The 23427-nt window shown below is 40.9% G+C and overlaps 1 long non-coding RNA gene across 1 annotated transcript in view; it reads left to right on the top strand.

Annotated features, from left to right (window-relative positions):
* Positions 1-162: 162 nt before the first annotated feature.
* Positions 163-23427, top strand: part of LOC139185654 (uncharacterized) — a 92468-nt gene continuing 69203 nt past the window's right edge. The window contains exons 1-2 of the long non-coding RNA XR_011569151.1: positions 163-290; positions 1545-1750. This is a non-coding gene — a long non-coding RNA (uncharacterized lncRNA). The remainder of the gene's footprint in view (positions 291-1544; positions 1751-23427) is intronic.

Below are 23427 nucleotides of genomic sequence, written 5' to 3'. Positions count from 1 at the left end.
CGACTGTATCTGATTCCTGTTTCTGTAAATAAGCAGGACTTTCAATACTGCAGAGACAATAGACCTTCAATAGTTCTACGCATAAATTATGATGTTTGCTTGTCAGCAATACTGTCAGTGACGTCAGTGACAGAGTCAGCTAACAGTCGGGAGATACCACAGTCTCGAATTGCAGTGTGGATGTGAATCGATTCCTGTGGCTGGTTTTAAAAAACTGGATTTCTTACATATACAGTGAATCCAGTCTTCTGCTCTTTGGCTTAGAGTGTGGAAAGCATCTTCCCATCAAGGTAAGCAAAAATGTCCATGATTTCCCCCTTGTTGGTTCTCTATGGGTGGCTACACTTTCGTGATTGTCAGTTAAAGATGAATCAAATGGTTTTTATGACTCATGCTCTTGGTGTAAGATGGTGTTGGCTGATCTCTAAGCATACTCAGAAGCAGGAATAATCATATTCTCCTTCTCTTATAAGGAGTAATTTTTTTTTTTTAATCTAGAATAAACTCTTAAACTCTTTCTTATCTGGAATAATTTATTTTATAATACATTTTTGGTGCATTAAAATGTTTTATGAACAGAGTTCATACTAAAAATATTGTATGGGTATCCAATTAAAAATGATCCATTAAAATAATAAAGTTTAAAAATACTAAATAAAAACAAATTTTATATTTTAATTTTTTAATCATTGAGACACAGAAGAAATAAGTTAAAAATATTTATTTATTTTCTTTTATTGCTTTAGAGGTGTCATTCTATCATCTTCTGGATTCTTTTCTTTCTATGGGGAAGTCACCTGTCAAATTTAATAGTATTCCTTTAGAGATAGCATAACTTTTTCTCTGGATGCTTATCATTTTTTTTCTCTTTATATTTAGTTTTCAGCAATTGGACTATGTAATGTTCCTACAGTTTGGGAGGGTGTTTTTATTATAAAAATTTTCTTTTTGTTTCCTCTAGCACTTCTTTTTTTTTTTTTAACTTGGTCCTAATTCTTTTTTATTTATTTATTAACCTTTTTGATTGCACTGGGTCTTCGTTGCTGTGTGTGGGCTTCCTCTAGTTGCAGCGAGCAGGGACTGCTCTTTGTTGCAGAGCACAGACTCTAGGGCTCGAAGGCTTCAGGAGTTGTGGCATGGGCATTGCTCCTCCGTGTGTGGCATCTTCCTGGACCAGGGATTGAACTCCTGTCCACTGCATTGGCAGGTGATTCCTATCCACTGTACCACTGGGGCAGCCCAGCACTGGACTTCTAAATGCAGGCCCTGTTCCTCAAACTGTGCCCAGAATTAACAAATTCCCCCAGGAGAACAATCATCTATACTAACTTGTCTCCAAAAGATTCTCCCATCTCTGGAATTTTAATGTCTCTTAATCCTTGCTGCCTCAGCTCTCTGATGTGCTTGAAATGTAATTTTTACAATTTCTTTGACTTCTGTCATAGCAGGGACTTGGACCTGTTGTAATCTATTACATCCTAACTAGAGGGTTAAGTCCGAGCCTTCCTCTTTCCATCTCATTCGTGTCACACTTCTGTCCACAGATGGAGTCTTTCCTCTTGAATGACATCGGCTCCATGACATGCAACAAAGCCATCGAGAGAATCATCTCAGCGATGACTGTTCAGCTTTGTCATCTGATCCTCTCAATGGAGAAAAAAGGCATGGAGAATGAAGTGTTTGCCTCTTTGGAGAAGACGGCAGAGGAGCTGGTTCAAGCTAGTGAAGGGTTTGTGCAAGTTGCCCAAAGGTAATAATTTCAAAGATCCCTTTATTTTGATCAGTTGGCTGAAGAGTATAAACACATTCTTATTATAGTTTCAGATACGTTGGGAAGAAGTCAGAGGTGACAAATAAATTGACAAAAACACAAAGCAAACTTACTTAATATGTTGTTATTTATTAGTTGGGATGTAATTTCAATAGGCAAACATTTCAGAATTAGCTGAGCTTTCCACTAAGAAGCCATCATATGTCCCATCAAACGGTTTCTAGAGTCATTCTTATTTCACAGATTATTATTTTTTTACACTTCTTTTTCTAAAAATTAATTAATTTATTTTAATTGGAAGCTAATTAGTTTACAACATTGTGGTGGTTTCTACCACACATCGACATGAATCAGCCATGGGTGTACACATGTCTCCCATTCCTTAACTCCCTCCCATCTCCCTCCCCATCCCATTCCTCTGGGTTGTCCCAGTGCACTGGCTTTGAGTGCCCTGTTTCATGCATCGAACTTGGCCTGGTCATCTATTTCACACATGGTAATATACATGCTTCAGTGCTATTCTCTCAAATCATCCCATCCTTGCCTTCTCCCACAGAGTCCAAAAGTCTGTTCTTTATATCTGTGTCTCTTTTACTGTCTTGTATGTAGTGTCATCATTATCATCTTTCTAAATTCCATACACACATGTTAATATGCTGTATTAGTGTTTCTCTTTCTGACTTACTTCTTTCTGTATAATAGGTTCCAGTTTCATCCACCTCATGAGAACTGACTCAAATGCATTCTTTTTAATAGCTGAGTAATATTCCATTGTGTATATGTACCACAACTTTCTTATCCATTCATCTGCTGAATGGATGGACATTGAGGTACACGTGTCTCTTTCAATTCTGGTTTCCTGGTGTGTATGCCCAGCAGTGGGATTGCTTGGTCATATGGCAGTTCTATTTCCAGTTTTTTAAGGAATCTCCATACCGTTCTCCACAGTGGTTGCACTAGTTTGCATTATTCCCACCAACAGTGTAAGAGGGTTCCCTTTTATCCATATCCTCTCCAGCATTTATTGTCTGCAGACATTTTGATAGCAGCCATTCTGACTGGCATGAGATTATACCTCACTGTGGTTTTGATTTGCATTTCTCTGATAATAAGTGCTGTTGAGCATCTTTTCATGTGTTTGTTAGCCATCTGTGTGTCTTCTTTGGAAAAATGTCTGTTTAGTTCTTTGGCCCATTTTTTGATTGGGTCGTTTATTTTTCTGGTATTGAGCTGCATGAGCTGCTTGTATTTTTAAGATTAATTCTTTGTCAGTTGCTTCATTTGTTATTATTTTCTCCCATTCTGAAGGCTATCTTTTCACACTGCTTATAGTTTCCTTCACTGTGCAAAAGCTTTTAAGTTTAATTAGGTCCCATTTGCTTATTTTTGCTTTTATTTCCATTACTCTGGGAGGTGGGTCATAGAGGATCTTGCTGTGATTTATCTCAGAGAGTGTTATGCCTGTTTTCCTCTAGGAGTTTTATAGTTTCTGGTCTTACGTTTAGATTTTTAATCCATTTTGAGTTTATTTTTGTGTATGGTGTTAGAAAATGTTCTAGTTTCATTCTTTTACAGGTGGTTGACCAGTTTTCCCTGAACAACTTGTTGAAGAGGTTGTCTTTTCTCCACTGTATATTTTTGATTCCTTTGTCAAAGATAAGGTGTCCATAGCTGTGTGGATTCATCTCTGGGCTTTCTATTTTGTTCCATTGATCTATATTTCTGTCTTTGTGCCCGTACCATACTGTCTTGATGACTGTAGCTTTGTAGTACAGTCTGAAGTCAGGCAGGTTGATTTGTTCAGTTCCATTCTTCTTTCCCAAGATTACTTTGGCTATTTGAGGTTTTTTGTGTTTCCATACAAATTGTGAAATTATTTGTTCTAGTTCTATGAAAAATGCCATTGGTAGCTTGATAGGGATTGCATTGAATCTATAGATTGCTTTGGGTAGTGTACTCATTTTCACTATATTTATTCTTCTGATCCATGAACATGGTATATATCTCCATCTATTTGTGTCATCTTTGACTTCTTTCATCAGTGTTTTATAGTTTTCTATATATAGGTCTTTTGTTTCTTTAGGTAAATTTATTCCTAAGTATTTTATTCTTTTCATTGCAAAGGTAAATGGGATTGTTTCCTTAATTTCTCTTTCTGTTTTCTCATTGTTAAAGTTCAGTTCAGTTCAGTCGCTCAGTCATGTCCGACTCTTTGTGACCCCATGAATCGCAGCACGCCAGGCCTCCCTGTCCATCACCAACCCCCGCAGTTCACCCAAACTCACGTCCATCGAGTCGGTGATGCCATCCAGCCATTTCACCCTCTGTCGTCCCCTTCTCCTCCTGCCCCCAATCCCTCCCAGCATCAGAGTCTTTTCCAATGAGTCAACTCTTTGCATGAGGTGGCCAAAGTATCGGAGTTTCAGCTTTAGCATCAGTCCTTCCAATGAACACCCAGGACTGATCTCCTTTAGGATGGACTGGCTGGATCTCCATGCAGTCCAAGGGACTTGCAAGAGTCTTCTCCAGCACCACAGTTCAAAAGCATCAATCCTTTGGTGCTCAGCTTTCTTCACAGTCCAACTCTCACATCCATACATGACCACAGGAAAAACCATAGCCTTGACTAGATGGACTTTTGTTGGCAAAGTAATGTCTCTGCTTTTGAATATGCTATCTAGGTTGGTCATAACTTTCCTTCCAAAGAGTAAGCGTCTTTTAATTTCATGGCTGCAGTCACCATCTGCAGTGATTTTGGAGCCCCCAAAAATCAAGTCTGACACTTTCCACTGGTTCCCCATCTATTTGCCATGAAGTGATGGGACCAGATGCCATGATCTTCATTTTCTGAATGTTGAGCTTTAAGCCACCTTTTTCACTCTCCTCTTTCACTTTCATCAAGAGGCTTTTGAGTTCCTCTTCACTTTCTGCCATAAGGGTGGTGTCATCTGCATATCTGAGGTTATTGATATTTCTCCCGGCAATCTTGATTCCAGCCTGTGCTTCTTCCAGCCCAGCATTTCTCATGATGTACTCTGTATATAAGTTAAATAAGCAAGGTGACAATATACAGCCTTGATGTACTCCTTCTCCTATTTGGAACCAGTCTGTTGTTCCATGTCTAGTTCTAACTGTTGCTTCCTGACCTGAACCCTTAGCTGCTGCTGAATACAGGACTACAAACCCCAAGACATGTCTTTTTTAGTATTATCCCATATCGCTTTGCTCAGATGTGTCATCAGCAAAATCCAAAACACTGAGAAATGGACTTTGTCCCTTCAGATGATCCAACAAGTGATCTTTGAGCAAAAAGAGCAAATCTGACAGTAATAGATTGTGGAAAACTGCCAGCAGAGTCTTATCATGTATCCACAGCTCACCAAAAAGCAGTTAAGATGGAAAATACTTCTGTTTGTAGACAATGGTGTTGTAATCTCCATCTTGGGCTGACATGGATGTCCAGGGGGAGGGGCTGAGAGCTTAAACCCACGTGGTTTTGGTTTTCCCTGTGGTTAGAAACTATACATCCCCAAGATACATTCCTGTCACTACGTGAAGGCTGTGAAAAATGAAAGACAGGGTATGTCTGGCTCTGGGAAATACTTAGCCCTGAATATCAATTGTAAATCAGCAAAAACACCTGAATTATCAAGACTGTTGAGCAAACTCGGCTCAGAACTTGGTCTCGTATGCACATGGGTATAAAGCTATTGAGTCCCACATGCTGCCAGGTCCCAGGGAGTTCCCAACCTCACGAGATTCATCTGAGAATCTGTCACCCAGCCAGACCCTGCAAACCCATCACTCCACTCTTCCTGTCTGGGCTGTTAAGATTCTGCCAGGGTGTTTTCCTTTCTTATTTCAGCAAATCCAGCAAAGTAAGCCTTGTCTACTCAGTGGGGTTTTTTGACAGTGTTTTGCTAAAGCCTAAAGTTGACAAAAGCTGTAAACACAAGACTCAAGAGTTTATCTGTAGGATAGCAAGGCATGCCTAGAAATAGAATTGGGAAACAATCTTTCCACAATACATAGAGCAATAATAAAATGCTTATAAACAATGACCACAAGAAAGGCACAGGAGCTGTGTAAATAAAGCAATAGAGTCATTCTGAAAGAAGTAATGGAAAATGCCAACAAAATGGAAAAGTGCGAGAAGAATAAAAGTATCAGTTTCTCCCAAATTATCATAGAATTCATACATTCTTGAAGGGCCACAACACTTTACAACATTTTACCATGTTAAACAATTAGCGTCATTCTCAAATTGGTAACTTTAGATGAAATATGAGTAGAGTGTTACATCTCTAATTTATTTTGGTGGATAAATGATATCAAAATAGATAACCATTAGTATTATCTTTATAAAGATAAATAATATTTAATTATATCTTCAGTTCAGTTCAGTCGCTCAGTCATGTCCGACTCTTTGCGACCCCATGAATTGCAGCACGCCAGGCCTCTCTGTCCATCATCAACTCCCGGAGTTCACTCAGACTCATGTCGGTGATGCCATCCATCCATCTCATCCTCTGTCGTCCCCTTCTCCTCCTGTCCCCAATCCCTCCCAACATCAGAGTCTTTTCCAAGGAGTCAGCTCTTCGCATGAGGTGGCCAAAGTATCAGAGTTTCAGCTTTAGCATCAGTCCTTCCAAAGAACACCCAGGACTGATCTCCATTAGAATGGACTGGTTGGATCTCCTTGCAGTCCAAGGGACTTGCAAGAGTCTTCTCCAACACCACACTTCAAAAGCATCAATTCTTCGGCGCTTAGCCTTCTTCACAGTCCAACTCTCACATCCATACATGACCACAGGAAAAACCATAGCCTTGACTAGACGGCCCTTTGTTGGCAAAGTAATGTCTCTGCTTTTGAATATGCTATCTAGGTTGGTCATAACTTTCCTTCCAAAGAGTAAGCGTCTTTTAATTTCATGGCTGCAATCATCATCTGCAGTGATTTTGGAGCCCCCCAAAATCAAGTCTGACACTGTTTCCACTGTTTCCCCATCTGTTTGCCATGAAGTGATGGGACCGGATGCCATGATCTTAGTTTTTTGAATGTTGAGCTTTAAGCCAACTTTTTCACTCTCCTGTTTCACTTTCATCAAGAGGCTTTTGAGTTCCTCTTCACTTTCTGCCGTAAGGGTGGTGTCATCTGCATATCTGAGGTTATTGATATTTCTCCCAGCAATCTTGATTCCAGCTTGTGCTTCTTCTAGCGGCATTTAAATTAAGCTTAATTTAAGTCATTCTGATTTTTTAATATTTTTCATTTTAATTTATCTTTTAATTTTAAAGATAATGTAGAAGTAGTATAATTTTCATTGAACAAATCAAGGTGATCTATTGAAGGGAAAGTAATGTTTAGATGAAAAAAATTGAGTCATATTTTGTAAACTTTTATTACCTTCATTTTAACAAAGTCACTGTTTTCAGTTATTTATATAAATATCCTTTCCCTTCAACAGAACACGAAGGCTGTGCAGTGATAGTCAGCAGTCTTGTATATTTTGTCAAATTTCAGCCACATAACACTCATAATTTCACATATTTTTAAGTCTTGTCTTGAAGATTCACATGTTATTTGATAGTTTATTGGCATTTTTGTCTTTAAAAATGTAAACACATCATACACTCACCTCACTTGCACTTTTGCTCACGACTGTTAGTCTGCAGGAGGGTTCCTGAATTCATCTGAAAAGCTGGCAATGGGGTGAGGAAGCATGGGCATCCCGAGAAGCTGGAGTGGGGATGGGGCACAGCTCTAGGGGGGGATGGAGGAGCTCTAGGTCCAGAGAAACTACGGAGGGACTTTGACTGCGGTTTCTTGACCACAGTACTTATTTATTTTTACTGTTGTATCTTTATGCTTTTATTTGTACATTTTACTACTGTAATACAGACAAAATGAAAGACCAGTATTGGACTGAAAAATTCAGCAATGTCATATCACTTAAGACCTATCTGGTCTTAGGTGAAGATTATTCTCAACGTCACACTCTATGAAGCTATAGCATCGATTATTGTAAAACCCGTTTTAGGTATGTATGGAAGTACAGTATCGTGGATCTGAAATGTTTCTGAAACAATCTCATAAGAAATAGAAATTTTTATTTATTTTTTAAGTATTTGTTTTTCTGCACCTGGTCTTGTTTGTGACATGTGGGATCTAGTTCCCTGACCAGGGATTGAACCTGCACCCCTTGCACTGGGAAAAGAAATATTTTTTTCCCTAATTTTTATTTGGTTGTTAGCTCTGAATATGGCAACTAAGGCTCTGTATAGGAACATACGGATATGATGAAGAATTTAAGAATAGAAGACTTAGAGAGGAGTTTTGTTGTGGTAAATAAAACAAAAGAGGGGAAACGGCAAGTAACACTTTGCTTTAAATGTGAGGCAAGTGCAAGTTCAAAAACAAGAAACGTGATGGAAAAGGCCACTCCAGTATTTAATGAGGAAATATTGTGTGAGGGACCAGGCAGGTTCTGGGTCATTCTGTTCTGTGGGACACACCAAGCACAGGCAGTCAAGTAGAGCTTTACTGTTGTCCTTCAATCTGTCATTGTTTATGGGCTTCCCTGGTGGCTCAGATGGTAAAGAATCCACCTGCAATGCAGGAGACCTGAGTTTGATCCCTGGGTTAGGAAGATCCCCTGGAGGAGGGCATGGTAACCCACTCCAATATTCTTTCCTGGAGAATCCCCATGGACAGAGGAGCCTGGCAGGCTATAGTCATGGGATCACAGAGTCAGACACAACTGAGCAACTAAGCACAGCACAGCACATCACTGTTTACATGCCAGTTACAGGCCTGCCCCGGTGGCTCAGTGGGTAAAAATCCGCCTGCAATGCAGGAGCCACAGGAGATACAGGTTTGATCCCTGCATCGGGAAGATCCCCTGGAGGAGGAAATGGCAACCCATTCCAGTGTTCTCGCTTGGAGAATCCCATGGATTGAGGAGCCTGGCAGGCTACAGTCCATGGGATCACAAAGAGTAGGACATGAGTGAAGCACACACCCACGCATATGACGATTACACTTCAGTGAAACAGTTTAAGAAACAGTAACTACCAGTAATCTAGATATTTCCATTGTACTTCTATAAAACTAACAGGAAATACTTTTTTTAAAAATTGGATCTTATATTCACTTTGTCGTGCAGTTGCTAAATTGTGGCCAACTCTTTGCGATCCCATGGACTGCTGTCTTTTCATACTGTTCATGGGGTTTTCCAGGCAAGAATATTGGAGTGGGTTGCCATTTTCTTCTCCAGTGGACCACATTTTGTTAGAACTCTTCACCTTGACCTGTCTGTCTTGGGTGGTCCTGCTTGGCATGGCTCAGAGCTTCATTGAGTTATGCAAACCCCTTTGCCAGGACAATGCTGTGATGTCTAAAATAAATAACTAATGAGAACCTACTATGCAGCACAGGAAACTCTCCTCAGTGCTCCATGGTGACTTAAATGGGAAAGAAATTTTAAAAAGAGGGGGTATGTGTGTACATGTGGCTGATTCACTTTGCTGTACAGCAGAAATTAACACAACAGTGTAAAGTAACTAACTATATGCCAATAAAAAAAAAGTAAAGAAAAATAATGAGACTGTTACATTTCTGTTTAAAGGCATTAGAATGAGCACAGCTCAGCTGGTGATACATAAATCTAAAGCCTTATGAAGTACTCGAGGCATAATTCATGAGATAAGAAAATGATGAATGAGAAGATGGATGTTAGCTGAGCCTACTGAGGTAATCATTTCACAGTACATAGCAATCAAAACTGTCTTGCTGTATGTCTTAAACTTATACAGTGATGTATGTCAATTATTTCCTAATACAGCTTTTAAATTTTAAAATCATAAAACAAAAAAATAGGTCTTATTGGTGTCATTTAGATCAGCCCCATGAGAAGCCTTCTGTCCTCACGGGGTCTTCCTTCAAACACCAACCTCCCTTTCTGAAGTTTGAATGTTTCCTCAGTTCCTGTGTGCAAAATTCAAAGCCTCTGACATGGTACACAGAAGTGCTCCGAATCTGAACCTTGTAAATCGCCCTCACCTTCTCTTATATCCAAACACCTCTTCGTCTTAGATATGCAGAGTCATTTGTGATTATTTCTGTTCATCACCTCTTCACGCGTTGTCCTTCCTGACTGCCTGGAAAACTCCCAATATCCTCTAAGAGATAACCTGAGTGTTAACTTCTCTAAATTGAATTCTATTCAGGGAGTGCACTTGAGCACCTCCCCTGAAAGACTTTCTTCTGGACCCTGAACCAGCTTTCCCTGCCCTGGAGCCTAACTCAGCCTGGCGACCCACTACGCTGAAGCCCCACAGTGAGCTGTATGTGCCCTGAATAATTTATATCATAATGTCGGACACCGCTGAGCGACTGAACAAGGACTCCCAAGCAAATCTTTTACGGTTGCTATTGCAGGGAATGGCCACAAGGAGGCGGGCTTTTCTCAAGCCCAATTGTGATTACCCGGGAAATGAGCTTTTGAGAGTTTTAATTCAGGGCTGTAATGTACCTGAACGAACACCCAAAAGCTTTTGTGTTTTTCCTGAGTATTCTTTTTTAAATTAACCTTTATTCCATATTATAGTAACGTTGATACCCAACATGTTGTCGGTGGCATGTGAACGGAATATATTTTCTATTTTGCTGTTATTTCTGCTTTCTCACCGTTGTACCCTGATTAAATTCTAGAGATGTAACTTCTGTTTCTTTTTAATTTACCATCTAAGCCACTGGGGAAACCCCTCATCTGCATTAGCAGAACAAAAATAATACCATCAAAGTTAAAAATCTGATTATGAAATAACTTGTTCCAAATTACTTGGAAGTAGTTAGGTCTTTCTTTTTGAAAGGAATGATTTTGAAATAACCCAGACTTTGGTCGATCTTGCATTTAATTTCTGTGTTAAAATAGCAGAGGTATTTGAAATATTCTTTCCATTTATTTTGAACCCTTCACTGAGAAATTAAACCACACAGCACCTTTGCCCATTAGGCTCAGGCAGTTTGATAAAAGAGAATGAAAAAAAACAAGACAGTTCAGATGTCCTAAGACAGTTTGGTAAGTGATTTGTCTCTCAAGAAACTGCGAGCCTTGAGTTCACTGCTGCTGATGCATAATACACCTCAGAAGCATAGAAGGGTCACTGATGTACATACATGTCATTGAGCATTATCTTCTATCAACCAGAGACCAAGGGTTTCAGGAACTATGGCAGGAAGCTCTCACCTCCTGCTGACTCTGAATCTCTGTGACTTCCTGAGCTCTTTGAAAGTGAAAGTCACTCAGTCCTGTCTGACTCTTTGCAACCCCACTGACTATACAGTCCATGGAAGTCTCCAGGGCAGAATACTGGAGTATGCTGCAGAATACTGTTACCTTCTGCAGAGGATTTTCCAAACCCAGGGATCGAACCCAGGTCTCCTGCATTGTGGGCAGACTCTTTACCAGCTGAGCCACTAGGGAAGCCCAAGAATACTGGAGTGGGTAGCCTATCCCTTCTCCAAAGGATCTTCCTGACCTAGGCATCGAACTGGGGTCTCCTGCATTGCAGGCAGATTCTGAGCTCCTTATTTAATGAATTCTGTCCCCTTTCCCTTCCTCCCCGTTGACTGATGGTGACAACACTCCACAGAGCAGAAGGTCTGATCCAATAACCAACTATGGGCTCTTCTCTTCCTTTTCCAGTCCTGCCTTTTCACCTCTTTCTCTTTTCTCTGCTCATTGCTCACCTTTGCCATTATCAGTGGGAGGTGGTGGACAAGCATTATTCAAGTGAAAATGCATTGCTATCCCAGTAGGAACATTTTAATTCAGACATAAGAGCAACTCACAATGAATATAGACTTGTAGAGTTTTCCATAGATTTGTTGTTCAGTCGCTCGGTTGTGTCTGACTTTGGTTAAGGTGGATTCTTAACCACTGGACCACCAGGGACATCCCTGAAAATTTCACTTTTATAAACTGAGATAACCAGTTTGATTTGTGGCGTTACCTAAACGTACAGTTGAGTGCCAAGTCACACAGTTATTTCAAGTCTTAGACACACACAGCCACAGCACAAAGCATTTCTTCATACATCTGCAGAAAGCGTGCACTCTTACCAAAACTCTGGCTTACAAGTTTCAAAGTGATGACTGTAAAACCGCCATCAACGTCGTGAGAATCACTAACAGATTTCCAGCTACACTTTGACAACATCTTCGTTGTCGCCTTGGGGCTCTTGAGAACACTGGGCACAAATAAGATCCAGCCCTTCACCAGACAGTGTTTTTAATGTGCTGAGCTCTGCCTCCCCGGTGCTGGGCAGACAGCAGCAGGAGAGCTCATATTCTTCTTACTTTTCTGAAAGGCATTATTACAGCCTTTCTCTTACCTGAAGATGATGAACTTTTTTTCAAAAACATACATTACAAAACTGTATTTAGTCATCCTGTTTATGGATTAGTTGGAGAAAGTTCTTGTGAGATACATAAAACAGTAACTATGAGCTAAAACTGGTTTATTAATACTTCAAATTCAAAACTATGTACATTAGCTCTATTTCTGATTTGGATCAAATTAACTTGAAGAAATCAGATCATTCTTCATCAGATTGAAGAAATTAGTAGACCGAAAGAGAAAGGATGTTTTTACCTACTCTCTAAGACTCTGGCCTTTAGTTCTGATATTGTAAGGAAGTGCTTTCTGTATTAGCCAAAACAATTCTTCATATTCCAGACTTTAGCTTTTGAGGGCATAGGTATAACCCATTTAGGTGAGAAAGAAGCAACAGAAAATGGATGTTCAGGAAAATTTTAAACAGAATGAATGACTTGCATTTTGCTCTGCCCCGTTTTCCATAATTGTTTTCTGGGCTGTTGATTTCCTATTGGGAAATGTGGGTTTTGAAAATAAGCAGACCTGCCTTTTCTAATTGATTAAATGGAGTGGGAAGGCAGAAAAAAGAACTGACTCTATTAAAACTGACTCTTTGAAGGTAGAAATCTGTGAAAACCCTTGGCAGCTCCCAAAGGTGTTGGTCTTTTTATTTGTTAATAATAACACTTGATCTATGCTTGTTAACATTGGAACAATTAGCTTTCTATTTTAATGGAGGTGCACAGTGCTCTTTGTACTTAATCCACACAGAACATATGAAAATGGCCTGTTCAGTGGTTCCAACGGAAAAATGCTGGCCAGAGGATGCTCGGTGAGGCATGATGGGGTGCGGGGGAGGGGGGAGCTGCCCACTTGGCCTTCGAGCTGAGGAGGGGCAGGGAGCTGGCTGTGGTTTCCATCTCAGCTTCCACAGAATAAACAGAGGCAGGCCAGCAACCTTGGCTCAAAGGAGTTGGGGGACTTCTCTGGTGGCTCAGTGGTAAAGAATCTGCCTGCCAATGTAGGAGAACTGAGTTCAATCCCGGGGTTGGGAAGATCCCCTGGAGAAGGAAATGGCACCCCACTCCAGTATTCTTGCCTGGAGAACCCCATGGACAGAGGACCTGGTGGGCTACAGTCCATGGGGTCGCAAACAGCTGGGCACGACTGAAGGACTGAACAATAGAGAGCTCTCAGCTCAGAGGCACTCACACTGTACCTGACAGCTGACATATGAATTCAATCAGCACTATGAACACTAGCTTATCATTTTTAAGTATTTCAAGTGTTCCCATAGTTAATTTATCAAAGACATTTCATTTTTAATTTAGTTTTTTGTTAAATTATAAAAGTTTACCTTTAAAAATTGAGACACAAATGTAACTTTTAGAAAACTTTCCATGAAAGATTATTTATTATAAAAAAATTACACTTTCTTTGAGTCCCACCTTTTTTCAACCTTGTTCTGTGTAGCTGTCGGCAACTCTTGTCAGTAGTAGGACGGTTTAACTTACTTTTGAGCCCATCAGTGAATCAGAGTGAAAACAATTTTAAAATTACCCTGAGAGGAAGAAAATCGAAGAGTACCATTCATTTTCCTTTGAAGTCTGCTCTGCTATATATAAGATATTTGCCTGTAGAACGCTCTAAGGTGATCCCCAAAGCAGAAACAACTCATGACGTTAATGACCATGTGCTCACACAGCCAGATTATGGACTGTAGCCTCCAGCAGGCTCCTCTGTCCATGAGATTCTCCAGACAAGATTACTGGAGTGGGTTATCATGCCTTCCTCCAGGGGATCTCCCCAGCCCAGGGATCGAACCCCGGCCTCCTGCATTGCAGCAGATTCTTTTCCCTCTGAGCCACCAGGGAAGCCACAAGATTGTCTCAGACTGTCGCCAGTTTGTAAAGGGTCCCCATCTGTGTCTCCTGAGAATTTATGATCATGGGGAAAGGCGCATGCGGCTCACAGCTTCTTGCTGCTCCCCCTCGGGTTTAAATCCTCTGTCTTGCGCTGGGACCAGAGACTTGCGTTCATGATTTGTCTTCCATGCACGTCAGTTGTTACGAGAAACCAGTACAGATGTCCTTGTAGTGTAGAATCTGTCTTTACATTTCGACAATTAGGACTTTATTTTACCTCTGCTCTTTTATTATTCTCTTTGAGTATGCTCTTATTTCTCTGTATGACTGTAAAATTATAAAAAATGTAATTGCCACTAGTTAGTAAAAGGTACCTGGTGCATTTTCAAAAACCTTCACATGCTACTAGTACACTTGTTAGAACTTTTTAAAATCATAAATGAAGTTTTTACTCATTAGCAGTGAAAATGACAGTAATAATAAGAGCTTAGAATTTAATTTTAAGCATACTACTTTTTAACATAAATGGAAAATATGGAAATGGAGATGGAAATGAAATTTTTGTTTTATTTTAAGCATGTCATTACTCAGTTTGCTTTCCTAGTACTCTTGTGACTCGTGAAGCACTTCTGTAATGAAGAATATCTGCTGTGAAATGGTCAAGCGTTCAGTACTTAAGTTTCTGCTGCTGCTGCTGCTGCTGCTAAGTTGCTTTAGTCGTGTCCGACTCTGTGCGACCCCATAGACGGCAGCCCACCAGGCTCCCCCGTCCCTGGGATTCTCCAGGCAAGAACACTGGAGTGGGTTGCCATTTCCTTCTCCAGTGCATGAAAGTGAAAAGTGAAAGTGAAGTCGCTCAGTCATGTCGGACTCTTAGCGATCCCATGGACTGCAGCCTACCAGGCTCCTCCGTCCATGGGATTTTCCAGGCAAGAGTACTGGAGTGGGGTGCCATTGCCATGTTTCTGCTAAAGACATAAGGTCAGTCGTTTGAGGTTAGCATCTGAGGACCACCTGGATTTTATCCTTCTTTTGTATTTCTCTACAGTCGTGTCACTGGACCAATGCAAGGACATCCCCTGATGCCATTATCGTTATCAAGGCACTTTACATTTGTCTTAGCAATGAGTTGCTTAGCAACTGACCTGATGAAACCTATTGGATCTTCTCTCTGTCTTTTTGGAATATGTCAGGAACTAAATGGAGTAGGTTTGATTTTGCACAATATTTTAGCATTCTACCATCTCTGAAGGTTTATAAACAGTTTTATTTATTTGTTTTTGAATAGGTCTTATTTTTGTTCTTTAAACCCAGACTTCCTTGAATGGGTTTTATTTTTGTTCTTCAGTCTTGTGACTTCCATTAGTTGGAAGTCAATTATAACTTTTACTATATCTTCAAGAGATATTATTCCTAATATTTGAAGATTTGTTTCATATATTAGATCTTAGCTCAAACTTGATCAGTCTTTGTAACAAGTCAATTAAATTATGCTATGTCCAAAATATAATGTTAGATTATTGGTAAATAGGCATGATTTCTACCTCTAGCAAAGGAGTTTAAAATTCATCTGGAGCCACACAGCTTTATTCTATACTTGATGTCTCAGTTGGTAAAGAATCTGCCAGCAGTGTGGGAGATCCAGATTTGATCCCTGGGTTGGGAAGATCCCCTGAAGAAGGGAATGGCAACCCACTCCAGTATTCTTGCCTGGAGAATCCCATGGACAGAGGAGCCTGGTGGGCTACAGTCCATGGGGTTGCAAAAAGTTGGATACAACTGAGGAGCTAACAATTTAATTTTCTGACAAAGAAAAGCAGTGTTTGATAAGTGACCAACAAGTACAGTGAGTACAGGGATTCAGGAAGGAAGCAAAAATAATACCCTTGATGTTATTCAGGAAAGGATAACCATGATAGATTTCTTGGATACCATAGGGAGATAAGAGAATGCAGAACTTTCTAGATGGATGGAGAAAATACAACATTCCTGAATTCGTTTTAGGTGTACAGAAATGCATAAAAGTGGCAACATTTGTAAAGGCATTGACTTTTTTTCTTAAACCATTCTAATGCGATTAGTATATAATTTAAGGTAGAATACCTATCTTTTGCAAGTGTTACATCAATGAATAGTTTACCTCATTAAAAATCACACAGTAAAGATGTCTACAGCAAAAAGATTAATAATGTTATAGTTGGAGTTATAGATATTTTATACAAAAAAAAGAATGTGATACTCCAGTTCATATTTTGAGTTAAACCACTGCTTCATTCAGTTAACAAGTAGTAAGTATCTCAAAGAGTCAGACATGACTGAGCTCCCCTGCACACCTCATAAACAGAAATGGCGAAGCAATGTAATGCAACAATGTTTATGGCATATTTAATACTCCCAGGAGGTTATTCACATGATTCTATGTTTCACTTTTGCACCTGGAATACATTGGACATTGAATTTTTTTTTTGTATGCTGAGTTTCAAGGCATTTTGTTCCCCTCCAGCGAGCCAATCAACCCAGAACCATCACTAAAAAGTCACTCTTTCCATTACACTGTCCCTATTATCATAAATCTGGAGAAGGCGATGGCAGCCCACTGCAGTACTCTTGCCTGGAAAATCCCATGGACGGAGGAGCCTGGTAGGCTGCAGTCCATGGGGTTGCTAAGAGTCGGACACGACTGAGCGACTTCACTTTGGCTTTTCACTTTCATGCATTGGAGAAAGAAATGGCAACCCACTCCAGTGTTCTTGCCTGGAGAATCCCAGGGACAGGGGAGCCTGGTGGGCTGCCGTCTATGGGGTCGCACAGAGTCAGACATGACTGAAGTGACTTAGCAGCAGCAGTATCATAAATCAGATAATTCTCTGTGTGTGTGTGTATGTCCTTCTAAATTCTCAATTCTGTTCCCTTGGTTGGGTTTTCTCTCCATGGATCAATTTCCTATTGTGTTAATTACTTTATAATAAAAATTCTCCATAGATGATGATGTAAATTCTCCAGGTTTGTTCTTCTTGCTTGGGCATGCTAAATCCTTTGACTTGCCATATGGTTTTACAGCCATCTTGATAATTTCCACAACAGCTTCTACTGGGATTAAAAAATATATATATTGGAGAATTCTACTGGGATTTTATTTTATTTATTTATTATTTTTAATGAGTGTGGCCACCCTATCAGCAGGGAACAGGCGTTTATGGGTTTAGTTTATTTATTTATTTTTTTAAATTTTATTTTATTTTTAAACTTTACATAATTGTATTAGTTTTGCCAAATATCAAAATGAATCCGCCACAGGTATACATGTGTTCCCCATCCTGAACCCTCCTCCCTCCTCCCTCCCCATACCATCCCTCTGGGTCGTCCCAGTGCACTAGCCCCAAGCATCCAGTATCGTGTATCGAACCCGGACTGGCAACTCGTTTCTTACATGATATTTTACATGTTTCAATGTCATTCTCCCAAATCTTCCCACCCTCTCCTTCTCCCACAGGGATTTTAATTAATAAATCTATGGATCAATCTGGGGAGAACTGATAGCTTTACAATATTGAAATTTTTAATCCAAAAATCTGATATATCCTCTATTCAGGCCTTTAAGTGTTTCCCCTTTAATTTTCTTCAATAATATTTTGCAGTTTGCAGTCTAACTTGTACTAGATTTATTCCTAGGTATTTGGTCTTTTACATATTTTTGGTGAAAGTGAAATTCACTCAGTCGTGTCTGACTCTTTGCAACCCCATGGACTATACAGTCCATGGAATTCTTCAGGCCAGAGTACTGGAGTGGGTAGCCTTTCCCTTCTCCAGGGGATCTTTCCAACACAGGAGTTGAACCCAGGTCTCCCTCATTGCAGGTGGATTCTTTATCAGCTGATCCACAAGAGAAGCCCAAGAATACTGGAGTGGGGAGCCTATGCCTTCTCTGGTATTTGGTCTTTTAGGCATTTTGGTAAATCATATTTAAAATTCTTTTGTTTTCAATTTCCTTTTATTTTTATAAAGGAATGCAATGGATCACTGACGAATGAATCACTGGGCAGTGATCATCTTAAATTCAAATTTATTTTAAAAATTGTTTGGATTTTTGACACAATCACATGGTATACAGTAAATGATGGTTTTGTATTTCTTACTTTCCAATTCCCATGCCTTTCATCTCTTCTTTGTAGTCTAACTGCACTGGTTCAAGTATAATTCTTAATAGAAATTACCGTGGTTTTCCCCTCTCATCTTTTATGTGATAAATCGCACTTGTTGCATTCCTAAAGATAAGCCACTCTTACTTGCAGAAAGTGAAGAGGAACTAAAGAGCCTCTTGATGAAAGTGAAAGAGGACAGTGAAAAATTTGGCTTAAAACTCAACATTCACAAAACCAAGATCATGGCATCTGGTTCCATGACTTGATGGCAAACAGATGGGGAAATAATGGAACAACAGTGACAGGCTTTTTTTTCTTGGGCTCAAAAATCACTGCAGATGGTGACTGCAGTCATGAAATTAAAAGATGTTTGCTCCTTGGAAGAAAAGCTATGGCCAACCTAGTCAGCATATTAAAAAGCAGAGACGTTGCTTTGACGATAAAGGCCCGTCTAGTCAAAGCCATGGTTTTTCCAGTAGTCATGTATGGATGTGAAATTTGGACCATAAAGAGAGCTGAGCGCCGAAGAATTGATGCTTTTGAAGTGTGGTGTTGGAGAAGACTCTTGAGAGTCCCTTGGACTGCAAGATGAAACCAGTTAATCCTAAAGGAAATCAGTCCTGAATATTCTTTGGAAGGACTGATGCTGAAGCTGAAGCTCCAATACTTTGGCCACCTGATTCGAAGAGCAGGTTCATTGGGAAAGACTCTGATGCTGAGAAAGATTGAAGGCAGGAGGAAAAAAGGCCAACAGAGGATGAGATGGTTGGATGGCATCACTGACTTAATGGACATGAGTTTGAGCAAGCTCTGGGAGATGGTGAAGGACAGGGAATCCTGGCGTGCTGCAGACCATGAGGTTGCAAGGAGTCAGACATGACTGAGTGACTGAATAACAAGGACCTTTGAAGTAGAAGTGCGGGTAAGCACACATGGTGTGGCTGTCATTACAGGAAGTCTCCACAAGGCGGCAGCACTTTCGCCTGCCCGCCTCTAGTTCCTCAGACAACCAGAGCCTTAGGGAAAGTGTCTTCCTGGGCTGTGAATTGAAGTGGAACACGCCAGAACAAATGCCTGCAGGCTTGTGTCTCACGGTTTCTTCCCCCTAAAGCTTCACATACCCGACCCCCAGGCTAATCCCAACAGAAACCACAGCACCCAACTGAGGGTACTTGGGTGCTAGGAGGCTGCACTCTAAGGACGGAGGCTTGAGTTGGGAACCCTAGCACCAGGAGATGCTCAGGCTAGGTCACTATTGCCTCCACAATCCTCCCGGCTTCGATCCCACTCAGGAATCTTGTCCCAGTCAAGACAAGCAGACATTTGTGATTTTAAAAGGGACTCAGAAATAATAATAATAATAACTAAAAAGGGGCTCAATGAACAGCACCCTGCCAGGCTGTCTGGACCCTACCCCAGTCCAGCCTTGGGACTCAAACCTACTCAGGCTCCTGGGATGCCATCGAAGCCCAGATGAGGGAGCTTGGAAGGAATAAAGTTGGCATTGGTTTTTCTCTCCTTTCCTTTGACTTCATCCCGATTGTATGTGGGAGTACAGTCAATCTGCCACCCTGTGCTTGTTGTCAGTATACAGTCGTGTGATTCAGATATAGTGTATCTACGGAGCATATTTAGCCTTTTTTGGGTTCTTTTGCCATAGAGCTTATTGCAGAAGGTCAAGCAACCTGCTGAGCATCTGGTCCTTGTGGGTCATCTTTCTCAATACAGTGTTCTGTGTATATGAGGAAGGAAGGAAGAAAATAGTCTATGTGGAATATCTCTTAGAGATGCACATTTCTGTGTATAGGTGAGAGAGAGAGAGATTTCTGTGTGCATGTGGAAGGGACAGAGGAAGGAAGGAAGCTGATAATCCTTGTGGATTATTATTACAGATACAGATTTCTGGGTCTATATTAGTCCCAACCTCCTAATTCATCCCAGGGCCTTCTTTTTTTTTTTTTTTTAAACTCTTGGTTTTAATTCGAATTCTCAGAGTTTGTCTTTGGGTTGTAAATTCTTTCTTTTGTTTCACTTTTTTTAAAAAAAATTTTGCCTAGAAGGGACATCTTGTGTTACTGTCTTCCTTTGGCTGAGTTCTTTTAGGGTATGGTCCTTCTAGAGCTATCCCTGTGGTTACCAGTGGCATAATTTCCTTACTTTGGTTTTGGTTTTTATGGCTAATAGTCCATTGTGTATATGTAGCGTCTTGTTTAAGTTTAATGTGCTGGTACAGATTTTGCTCTCTCTCTGTGTCTGCTGTTGTGAGTCGTGCTGCAGGGCTAGGTCGGGTGCATGTGGATTTTTGAATGGCGGGTTTCTCGGGATCTAGGCCCAGACGTGGGAATGTCAGATCCTAGGCTTAGCCTCTCTGGATGGTGTATTTTCAGGCATTCAGAGACTGTCCTTTATACTGCATGTTGTCACTGTGCCTTCCCACCTATTGTATAGGGGTGTCCCCTTTCCTCAGGCTCTCCTGCCTTTAGTGTTTGTGGCCTTCTGAGGATGCTCTGATGGGACTTGATTTCTTGTTTTCACTTTAATTGCCATTCCTGCATTAGGGATGCTGAGCATCTTGTCCTGTGTTGGACATTTGGGTCTTTGTTTTTTTTCCATAAGCGGTGTGAGGAAAATTTACCCGTGACAGTTGGCTTCCTGAAAGCTGGTTGTATTTGGAATTTATTTCTGCAATTCCTGCCCCCAGGACAGCTGAGGACAGCTGTCATTAACAGATTCCAACGCTTGAGAAATAGAGGTGCCAGTAAGCGCCAGAGATGCAGTTGTAGTTACAGAAAGTGTCCACAAGGTGTCAGCACGTCCCCCAGGCCATCTCTGGTTCCTTGGGCAACCAGAGCCTTAAGGCAACTTGGCTTCCTGGGCTGTGAATTGGAGTGGAACGTGCCTGAGCAATAACTTAAGGGGTTGTGTCTCACTTCCTCCTCCTAAAGCTTCACCCCTCCCCTCCAGACTCATTCCAGCCGAGGCCACAGCACCCTGCTGAGGGGCCTAGGAGGCTGCACTCTCAGGAAGGAAGCTTGAGTTGGGGACTCCAGCACCCGAGGTCCTGGGGACTAGGTGACATTTCCAAGGTCCTGGAAGACAGAGGGTTGGGTCCCCCATCCTTTGGGTGCACTAGAAACTCTGGTCTTAGTCAGGGAAACCAGACAAAAGAAGTTTAAGAAGGGTCTCAATTAAGGTCTTGTTTCTTGGCTGTCTCGACTCCACCCCAGTTCAGGGATGGGACTCCAGTCTGCTCAGGCTCCAGGGATGGAGCAGCAGTGCAAGTCAGGAAGGTTGGAGGGAATAAACAAGGCAATGCTTTTATTTTCTTTAATTCCATGCCTATGCTATGTTGAAGTATATAATTTTGCAGTTTTCTGTTTGCCGTCAGTGTACAGCTGCCTGATTCATTTATGACACATACATACAGCATATCTGTTCTATTTGTATGCTTTTGCCATAGAGGTTTTTGCAGAAGGTCAGCATAGTTCCCTGTGCTGATCATCAGGTCCTTGTGGAGTATCCAGTATAGACACAAATTTCTGTGTATGTGTTATTCCCAGTTCAGTTCAGTCACTCAGTCATGTCCGACTCTTTGCAACCCATGAACCGCAGCACGCCAGGCCTCCCTGTCCACCACCAACTCCCGGAGTCCACCCAAACCCATGTCCATTGAGTTGGTGATGCCATCCAACCATCATATGCTCTATCGTCCCCTTCTCCTCTTGCCCTCAATCTTTCCCAGCATCAGGGTCTTTTTCAATGAGTCAACTCTTCGCGTGAGGTGGCAAAAGTATTGGAGTTTCAGCTTCAGCATCAGTCCTTCCAAAGAATATTCAGGACTGATCTCCTCTAGGATGGACTGGTAGGATCTCCTTGCAGTCCAAGGGACCCTCAAGAGTCTTCTCCAACACCACAGATCAAAAGCATCAATTCTTTGGTGCTCAGCTTTCTTTATAGTCCAACTCTCACATCCACACATGACCACTGGAAAAACCATAGCCTTGACTAGATGGACCTTTGTTGGCAACGTAATGTCTCTGCTTTTGAATATGCTATCTAGGTTGGTCATAACTTTTCTTCCAAGGAATAAGTGTCTTTTAATTTCATGGCTGCAGTCACCATCTGCAGTGATTTTGGAGCCCCCCAAAATCAAGTCTGACACTGTTTCCACCATTTCCCCATCTATTTGCCATGAAGTGATGAAACCAGATGCCATGATCTTAGTTTTCTGAATGTTGAGCTTTAAGCCAACTTTTTCACTCTCCTCTTTCACTTTCATTAAGAGGCTCTTCAGTTCTTCTTCACTTTTTGCCATAAGGGTGGTATTATCTGCATATCTCAGGTTATTGATATTTCTCCCGGCAATCTTGATTCCAGCTTGTGCTTCCTCCAGCCCAGCGTTTCTCATGATGTACTCCGCATAGAAGTTAAATAAGCAGGGTGACAATATACAGCCTTGATGTACTGCTTTTCCTCAACCTCCTAATTAATTCCTTGGCCTTTCCTTTTTTATTTTTTAAAAATTCTTGTGTTTGAATTTTTAGCCAATTTTTGTGTTGTAATTTAATTCCTTTGTATCTCTTTTTAAATTTTGCCTAGAAGGCACATCATATGCTCTTGTCTTCGCCTGTCCGGCTGATTTCTCTTAGTATGTGATCCTCCAGCGTCCATTTCTCTGGCTACAAGTGGAATACTTGCATAATTTCAGGGCCATTTTTCATTGCTGAAGACTAGTCCATTGCCTATAAGTACCAGGTCTTTTTAAAGCTTTAATCTAACTGTGGACATTTTGCTGGCTCTGTCTTAACTCTTATAAGTAGTGCTCAAGTGAATGTCGGGGTGCATGTGACTTTTTGAATAATGGTTTTCTCAGGATATAGGCCCAGGTGTGGGAGTGTCAGATCCTAGGGTTAGCTCTCTTGAGAATTTTTTTTTCTGCCGTGCAGAAGCTGTCAGTTCTAGTGGCTATTGCTAGTGTTCCTTCCGCAGACCATGTGAGGGGTTTCCCATTCCTCTCTGCTCTCTCTCGCATATATGGTTTTAGACTTGTGAGAATGACCATTCTGACTGGTGGGATTTGATTTCTTGTTGTCGTTTTGATTAGCATTCCTCCTGCAATAATTAGGGGTGCTGAGCATCTTGTTTTGTGGTGGTTAGGGTTTTTTTTCTTTCATTTATTTTATTTTTTATTTTAGGAATGTGTGGAAAGTTTACGTTTCAATTGTAATCTTGCAAGTTGGGTGTGTTTACAATTTATTTCTCTAATA

This window comes from Bos indicus, chromosome 11 (assembly GCF_029378745.1).
Source record: "Bos indicus isolate NIAB-ARS_2022 breed Sahiwal x Tharparkar chromosome 11, NIAB-ARS_B.indTharparkar_mat_pri_1.0, whole genome shotgun sequence".
NCBI classification, from domain to species: domain Eukaryota; kingdom Metazoa; phylum Chordata; class Mammalia; order Artiodactyla; family Bovidae; genus Bos; species Bos indicus.
Note: the sequence above shows the minus strand (reverse complement) of the source record. Positions and strands in the feature narration are given on the sequence as shown.